This window comes from Poeciliopsis prolifica, unplaced genomic scaffold (assembly GCF_027474105.1).
Source record: "Poeciliopsis prolifica strain line A6 unplaced genomic scaffold, Auburn_PproV2 SCAFFOLD020, whole genome shotgun sequence".
Taxonomy (NCBI): domain Eukaryota; kingdom Metazoa; phylum Chordata; class Actinopteri; order Cyprinodontiformes; family Poeciliidae; genus Poeciliopsis; species Poeciliopsis prolifica.
Window position 1 is genome coordinate 3916272 of NW_026562395.1, and position 8890 is coordinate 3925161.

The 8890-nt window shown below is 42.7% G+C and overlaps 1 long non-coding RNA gene across 1 annotated transcript; it reads right to left on the reverse strand.

The window, feature by feature from the left end:
• Positions 1–3890: 3890 nt before the first annotated feature.
• Positions 3891–4771, reverse strand: LOC129368971 (uncharacterized). Its single transcript, XR_008606903.1, has 3 exons — positions 4689–4771; positions 4492–4584; positions 3891–4337 (listed from the first exon to the last, which is right to left on the reverse strand). It is a non-coding gene; the product is annotated as an uncharacterized LOC129368971 (long non-coding RNA).
• Between the last annotated feature and the right edge of the window lie 4119 nt (positions 4772–8890).

Here is an 8890-nt window from a genome sequence, read left to right on the forward strand (position 1 = left end):
CAGGGGGACATCAAGGGAACACCCGCAACGCAATCTCTCCAAACGTTTCCCTCTTCTTTTTTTTTTTTTCCCCTCGCATCTCTCTCCACCCTTCAAGCGATACGTCTTACAGATGACTGAACCATCGCCAAATGCTCCCAGAATCCTTATTCTGCTTCTCCCCCCTCCATCTTCCATCTCTCTCTCTATTTTTTTTCTTCTTCTTCCTTTCTTTCTTTCCCCCACCGTCTTATGTCTCCACGTTTGGAGCCAGCCCACATGGATTGGGATCAATTTAGGGTGAAATGATAATTACCCTGTCACTTTCAATTCCTACGTGATGAAGTGAGAAACAGGAAATATAATAAGCACAAATGGAATCTCACGCGCTTATGATTCGGGGAGGAATCGTATCTGGGCTCCACGGACTCGGCCCGACTGTCAGTCGCGCGCTGTTCCTGCTGGGAGGCGGCTACGTGCTCATGCCCCGACTCACACCAAACTGCTTGTTAAAGCATTTCGCTCTGGATAATTGCAAAATTCCAGACTGTACGCTGCTTTGTTTGGAACTTCATCCATGAGAAATGATTTGTGTCACAGGCTTCCAGAGGAAAACTCAGGAGCTCTCTCTTTTTGTGTGTGTGTGTGTGTGTGTTTTTTTCCCCCTCTTCCATCCAAAATCTTCGACACACATTTGGCTGAATTTGATTCAGCCCCTTTTTAACTCAAGCAGCTCTAATATGTTTGGTGTTAGCAGATCAGAGATAAGAGCCGGGCTAACGGTAGCCGGCTCTAACCCTGCCATGTCGGCTGTTCCTCAGCTGATGTATGGATGTGATTCCTGGCGGGGCCACGGTGCGCCGCCTGGATTTGTTTAACCCAGTGGATCAGCCTTCAGACGGGAGCACGTGCGCAGGTAATGGCTGCCATATGAGGCCAGGCCTCGCAGATGAGCTCACATGTGAAACCTAAAAAAAAAAAAACAGCCCTCCCAAAAAATACATTAATTAAATAAACTCTGGTGATCCAACAACAAAATGTGCAAACAAAAAAAAAGTCAATATTCTAAACCATGCTTCCACCAGTGGTTCACTCAGAGGTTAAAGTTTTGAATTGCAAAAATATTTGATTTAAGCATGGACTAATTCGGGGCTCTGCTTGCTGACGTGATGCCAGAGTGGCTGTGAGGGATCTGCCCCAGTCAGATGTGAACCGTCCAGCGCAGGGCAAAAGGCGAAGTTTGCTGGGCGGCGTCTGGATGTTGGTCTGGAAGTGACGACCCGACGGACTGACCGGTCGGCCGCAGTCTAACAGGACAAACGGGCCCCTGTAACTGACGGTGCGCTGGAACTAATGGGACTTTCCGCCATGCATAATCATCCACAACGCAAACAAATATCTTCCAAAGATTAAACACAGCGGGGGCATCTTTGGCTTTTGCCACGACCACCCAAGAGGTCACAGCGGCTCCCGGTGACGAAGTTCGCAGACGACCACTCGAGTAAAAATACCCAAACAGCATCTTCTTTCTTTTAAACTGGTAACTTGTTGAAAACGAACACGAGAGCATGAGAGCCTGATTGTGTTGGAAACAGGCAGAGCAAATCAAAAATGGGTCATTTGATTAAAAATGGCCTCCAGGATGTTGTTTCCACAGGTTTCCAGTGACCAATGCTGCTGACTGGTCACAGCAGGTGTGAGCTCTTTCAAATTCGGCTGTAACCTGTGCGACTGAAGACTTTAAGAGAAGTTTTTCTTTCTAAATCACATGGATGAGTGAAGGAGGGAGGGACTAAAATTTAAAATCAGTTCTCATCCGGTTGGAGTCACTTGACTCCAAAATTTGGCAGACTGTGACTCCCTATCAAACTATAATAATTTCAAATGAGCTCCTCCAATCAAAAGCCATATGTATGCGAGCAGAGAAAATGAGTTTTTACGTGTCTTTTTGTGTCCGTTGTGTCACCCCCAACACCTGCATTGTGTTTTTAAGAATAAAATTCTGATAAAACAACAAAAAAAAAAAAACATGTTAAAACTTAAACTTGTTATTGTTTTTAACTTTATGATATTTTGTCTTATTAGTATGCGGACTTCAATTCCAGACTTGGCATCATCAACACATCTACAGCAAACTCCTAAAGTTCTGCTTTGGTGTGACCCCCCCACAGAGCCCCCCACCCCCTTTCCCGGCACCCGCCCCTCACAAAACTTCCTACTGGCGCCCCTGTTGAGCTCTGAATGTTTTGGTGATTTAAAATGTCTAATTTTAGTCTCTTATTTCATCTGTTTTACAATATGGCTCACTGGGGCAAGTTCGGCATAAGTTTTTCCCCCACCATCATGTTCTAAACTGAGCAGCGTGGCTGTAAATTAAATTGTTCCCCTCTCCGTACAGACAGAAAACTTCGCTTGTCGGTTTTCCAGGAGGGAGCTCGGAAAGGGCGAAGGGGCACTGTCTCGCAGGGCAATTATTAGAGGGTGAACTCGATAAATCAAAGCAGCTGTTAGGCAGACCATCTTTCCTCTTCAACGCGGCGATTAAATATCCATGGGAAACGCAGCTCGGAAAACACGGTCGAACAGCAGGACAGGGGGAAGGCGTGAGGAAAAACTGTGGCGGCTCTGTCTCGCGGGGCTAATTTCACCGGTAATAAAAGAAGCGAACAGTGTTGCTGATATTTCAGTTTGACCTTTTTCGGTGCGAGCGGCTATCAGGGAACATCCGCCAGGGAGCTTCGCGGCCTGATTTATGACGGCGGCCCACGAAGCGGCGGCCACAGGAGCAGCGAAACACACCCCGGGGGGTTGATAACAACGCTTCGCGGTGAAAAGGCCGCAGCTACCAGCAGCTACCCTTCACAGAAAGAGGAGAGCCCACTCCGAGCCGAAACCGGTGCACCTGGACCCTTGCTCTGCCTCGCCAGCTCTCTTTCCTGTTCCTGTTTCCTGTTATGACGTGTAATTTGAATTACTTCTCTCTCTCTCTCTGGCGTTTCAGCTCCAGAGCAGGTAAAACAAGTCGTTCGAGCATTGAAGCCACCTGGGACAACAGGTTGAGCAAAGCACAGGGGAGTTGGTGCTCTGGAATATGTCTGCGGACAAATTAGTCTGCCTATACTGATTACTGCGGCCAGCACCCCCACCCCCCCAACCCAGGCAAACACAGCCTCCTCCGTGTGACAGCGTTGCAAAGAAAAACACTTGTCAGCTTACATTATGTTGTGACATTCTGTTTTCGTTTCTTATGACGAAGCAGTGGCACGAGGGGGTAAGCGAGTAGAGGAATTGTGCAACATATTTAAAAAATATTTGCCATTCAAACTGTACGCGGGGGAAAAGTATTTTAAAAGTTAAATTGAGCAATGATCTAAAACATTTTTAAAAACGTACACTATTTTTCACTACTGATGTGACAAAATAAGTAAGATGTAATTTACTTTTGTTTAATTTTGATGGGGCTTGGGTTTAAAAAAATAATTTTAGAGTGTTACTTCTTGCAGTCACTTTTTTTTAACCAACTTATCAACAATACAAGAGTTTTAATACTGATGCTTAAAATTTTATTTAATGCTTTTTGAAGGAATATATGGGGATAAAAGGTCTTAAAATAAACATATTTTATTGCTGAATAATAATAATAATAATAATAATAATAATAATAATAATAATAATAGCTTCCACAAAAACAAAAAAAAGCCACAAGACTAATCCAATCTTATATTTTTTTAGGTTGTGCTTATAAATTTTATTAATATGTGCCTTCATATTTCCCTTTGTTGTAAAACCATATAAGTGGAGTCAGAGGCCCATTTCTGCTAGACACTCTTCAAAATGGGCAAGACAAGAGTAGTATTACCTCACTGGCAATACAGTGAGGTAAAAAAAAAAAAAAAAAACTCCAAAGCTTCTGTTGCAAATATTTCTGTGTTAAATTAGGCTGCAGCAAATGAAATTAAAATGAAACAATTCTTCTGAAGCATTTTTACAGCTCTGCAATAGGGGTAAAAATATATGCGAAGGTCACTGTTTATACCTTATTGTATTACACAGTCGCCGTCCATTGGCAATCATGATCATGGATTTCATATTCCATTATATTCATGGAATATCTGTGCTTAATCCAAACAGTGAATCGTAGGTTGTGAGACTTTTTCCATCACCATGGAATCACTCACTCAGGCCCTTCTGATGTCAATTTCTCACACGCTTGAACACTGGGTGGCACTGGAGCCAAGACCAGCAACACACCAGCAGACAGTGAAAGAAACTGGAGTTGCCAGTCTAGCTGTCGGTCCTCTCTCTTCCTCTCTCTTCCTCTCTCTCTCCTTTCTTTCTTTCTCTCTCTCAACGTCCTCCTGCATCAGCAGAACACAGAACTCTGTACCGGGCAATATTCAGGCATAAAACAAAAAATATGAAACTCAGTTTCTATGATCTTAGACCGAGGTAAACATTTTAAAAAATGTGGACTTGACCCCCTCCGCCTCCCACTCCGGAAATCTGACTCACATTTCAGCACCGGCGCACGTTATAATTATTCTGACCACTCTGTTCCTTCTCTCTTCGTTTTCTCGTCCTTATCCTCCTCATTTCCTGCCGCCCCTGTAGGACAGAAATAGATGGGAAGATTCCTGTAGACATTGAGCACACACAAAGTACTCTCACTATAAGCGCATGAAACTTGCTCTCTTGATTCAAAGTCTCACAATACATCTGGAGCTTTGTGTCTGCTTGCTTTTGAGCAATGTGTACTGCAGGCGTTTGCCTTCGTATCTGGTTCTGGGTTCCTAAAAAAACAACAACAAAAAAAAAGGCTGCTTATTATTGAATGGACTCTGTTAAGTTTCAGGAGGACACCTATTAGGAGGTTAGCCAAACACTATCAGCTAATACGACCTGTAATTACACCAGCAGTGAGGAAATGCAGCGAGCTAACACCAGCATGGAAACAATCTGACAGTGCAAACACCGCAGCTAAGCCACTTCATCTCTGTGTGTGCATTTGTAAAAGTGTGTGTGTGTGTGTGTGTGTGGACAGAGGCCTCCTTGCACAGATTGTGGCTGTGCGAATTGTCAAATTGGAGTGGATGTTTGGGTGTGGAGGGAGCACATCTGGAGGGAATTTATTGTATAATTCAGTCTATTATTGCTGCGGTCGGTGCTTAAGGAGCACGTACACAATTACCGTCCACTCTGCAAGGCTACAAGTGGCCTCTGGCCTAAACTAATAAACTGCGGACGAGGGTGGAGAGAGGAGAATTCATTTGAGGTTATCATCATCGCACTCCTCTCTGCTACCTCTCAGTCTTGACACTTACCAGGGTTTATTATAAATCAATGAGCAGCACTTAAAGCTAAAGCCCAGATTGTGGTCAGATTTGACGGGGATCTGGTTTTTAAAGATTTGCATTAGATACAGACTGAGACAAAACAACTCACTTAAATTTTAAAGTTTGACGTATTGAATTATGTTTTCTAATGTCCGTCTTATCCAATGCTGCTTTTTAGTGTGTGTGTGTGTGTGTGTGTGTGTGCGTGTGTGTACTTTATTGTGAATTATGTCAGAAGACACAATTTCTAGGTTTTGGTATCCACTACTTAGACGCACCCAGCACTCGCATGTGAAATATTAGCAGAGAGATTATTTTAAAAAATACTGGTAATGAAACAATATCCCACGCCATGAAATCACACAACAGCAAAATCGCGATGCTTGTGCCGACATATTATACCGCACCGTACCGCAGCTCCGTCAAAAAGCGACTGGTGGCAAACTCTCGCGGTGTTTTCCGACTTTACCGTACAGTCTGACATAATTGTTGTAACAGTTGTTCTTCTCAATGAGCAACGGGTGTGGTTCCGTCCTCCACGTTTTGTTGGTGAGGAGTTAGCAATGACTTGCTAACAGCTATCCGGTTGCTTTTTCGCATGTTAAAGTGAAAAAAAAAGGCAACTGCTTGTCAAGCAACGCCCAACATGTAGGTAGGTGGAAGTGAGAACCACGCAACTGGAAACTGTGAGCTGCTAGCGAGGCTAAAGGTTGCTTCACAGCTTTCTGGAAATAAAATTCACCCGGAAACAAAAGCATTCTCAGTTTTTCCAAAAACACCAAGGCTTTTGCCACGTGCGAATGTCGCGGTGAGGGAGTCATCCCCTCATTAACATCTGCTGTCATTATTTACCGTCTTTACATCACGTTTATCTTGCTTACGAAGGTTTTACTTTCTGATTGACCTACCTTGATTGACCTACCTTGAGAATGGCTCGAACCTCGTTGATCCGTCTGTGAGTCCAAGAAGCTCCCCTCATCACTCCCCTGCTCTATGATGTCATCGTTGCCATGGAAGAGGAACTGGTGTGTTCAGTCAGCCTCAATCTGAATAAAGAAGCACTGACTAGGAGGTGTGACGACCTGGACTGTACACATTTTCTGTTTGTTGTTTGCTTTTGAAGTCGAATTCTTCAAGGGAGTTTATAGGACATAAATAATATCATTGTCTCAGTGGGTTCTTGGAAAAAAAAAGAAAAAAAAAAGTGAGTACATTAAGTAGGTGCATGAGCAGGAGAACTGTATTGGTTTATGAGGTGACGGCTTTTCATATACATTAACTCGTGCCATGAAAGAGTCCAAAGTTAAACCCACTTCGTCTTTTCCATTTCAGCAGGCCTCCCGGAATAGACTGGTGAGGCGTTCGGGTTAAAGACTTTACCAGGGGGGGAAAAATCTGTCCAGGCCAGCCTGGACTCTATCTGACTGTGGCAACCCCGAATGACCCACGGTATGCGTGTGTGTGAGTGTGTGTGTGTGAGGGAGTGATTTTGGAGCTGCCGGCAGTGTTGGCGAGGAGCTCGTAACCCAGAACAATAAAGTGCCTCTCCTCCAGGCCTCCCAGCGGTGATCTCCGCCAGAAGTGAAAGGTTCAACTCGCTGCACGTGTCAGAGTTTTGACCTTTCACCCTCGGAGGCTGTTTGTCTCTCGCTCGTTTTTTCTGCCTCCTCTTTCTGGCCCTGCGCGCTCACAGTCTGGAATGTTATTTCTTTCTGTTCATGTTCGTTATTAATGATGAGTTCAGTTAAATTGTTTTGATATTTTATTGCTGATTCTTGGACTTAGTGACCAAGTGATTGAGCAGTTTATTTATTTCTTAAAGTAATAGTGCACACAATAACAACCCATAATTTCTCTAGATTGAATAAGCAAAGTAGAGTAAGGCTATACATAAACTCTATTTAGACAAAAGTTAACGATAAGATAATGCAATTAAGATGAATAAAAGCCTCAAAAAAAGTCAAATGAAAAGTCCATATTATATTTCCTTTGATTTAGTATGAATTAACCAACATTTTTCTATTTTTTTTAATATGTGATTTGGCTGTAGTAATATTAAACACTTGTTTCTGGTGGATTATTTCCATTTGAAGTGTTATGAAACCGTTGGACGGACTGAAAAGAAGACGCTTTCTCAAGATTACCAAAGACAAGGTTTGGATTTTTGCCATCAAAGACAAAAAAAAAATACCAAAAAAACGGCAGTTGTTATAGTTTCCGCACGAAAACAAAACGGCAGGAGTAATTTTATATATTTTTGTTGGGGTGCGGGGAGTCACATTTAAAAAACAAAAACAAAACAAATCAGATATTACAATCAGTGCCAGTCCTTTCTAAATATATGAATAATTCCAGGATCAACAGCTGAAATTGGAGTCTGGGTCGAAAAAATCGCAATCAGATGTGAGTGGGCGCCTGTTTGAGTTAAAAACACAGATCTATCTGTTTTACACTGAGCTTTGTAGAAGTGTAACGTAAACCAGAGAGATTTATGTGGGCTTCAAACGGAGTTGTTTACGCATATTTGGCTGCAGAAGATCGCCAAACCATTTCTACTGAGTTTCGGGCTCCACAAATCCATACGCAGACAGACATAAACAGAAGGAATCCTAGACCACTGTTACCTTCGTCGTGCAAGATGACCATTGGAGAGCGATCGACGGGCCAGGTTTATAAAAGTTGTTGAGCTCAGGAAGAAGCTCATGGGAATGTCTGGGCAAGTATGGGCATTTGTTTGACTGGCTCAAAAATGATGTTGATGAGGGCATGGCAGGGCTGCAGGATGAAGACAATACTGTGCAATAAGAAGACCGGAGACACTCTTATAAATATAGATATTAAAAAGGGAGTACGGCTTGTGGAAAAAAAAAAGTAAACCGTCTGACCTCCCTGTTTGGAGCCGATTAAATGTAAAAGACAGAAAATGGACGTTGCTGTACAGTAACATCTCACATTTCTTTTAGTAAATGAACTTTGAGTCCAAAGACACATTAAACTCTCAGTGATGTATTTCGGGCACTACTCTGTAAATAGTCACCGTTTTAATACAAAGTTACGTTTAAAGTCCAGTAAATGTGCCAGCTTTGCATTAAAGTGACATTATTTACAAAATAATGCAAACTTGGCAGTTTTAATGGACTTTTAACGCAACCTTTAGAGCAACTTTGCATTAAAAGTGTCATTATTAAACCGAATGATGACAGCAGTCATAGGCATTCAAAAAGTCTCCTTCATGCTCCTGTCAGGTGTTGTGTCATGTTTGACATTGTCATGTCAGTCTTATGCACATCCCTTCAATTTGATTTCGTTGAAAATTATACTACATAATTCCAGTAAAAAAGTATTCTTGATTTTTTTTGTTGCTTTTTTTGTTTTCTTAAGGCCTACGCACTCACGGTGAAGAAAGCCGACTTGACAGGTGCCTGGCAAACCCCGTTTCGTCCTTCTACTCAACTTCCTTTGAATATGATTAGTTGCAGAACTGTGTGAACAGCCAGCTTCTTTAGCTACAACCTTTAGCGGCTTTGGCTTTCCCTACTCGTGGAGGGTGTTAATGACTGTAAAGTCAGCAGCTTCTT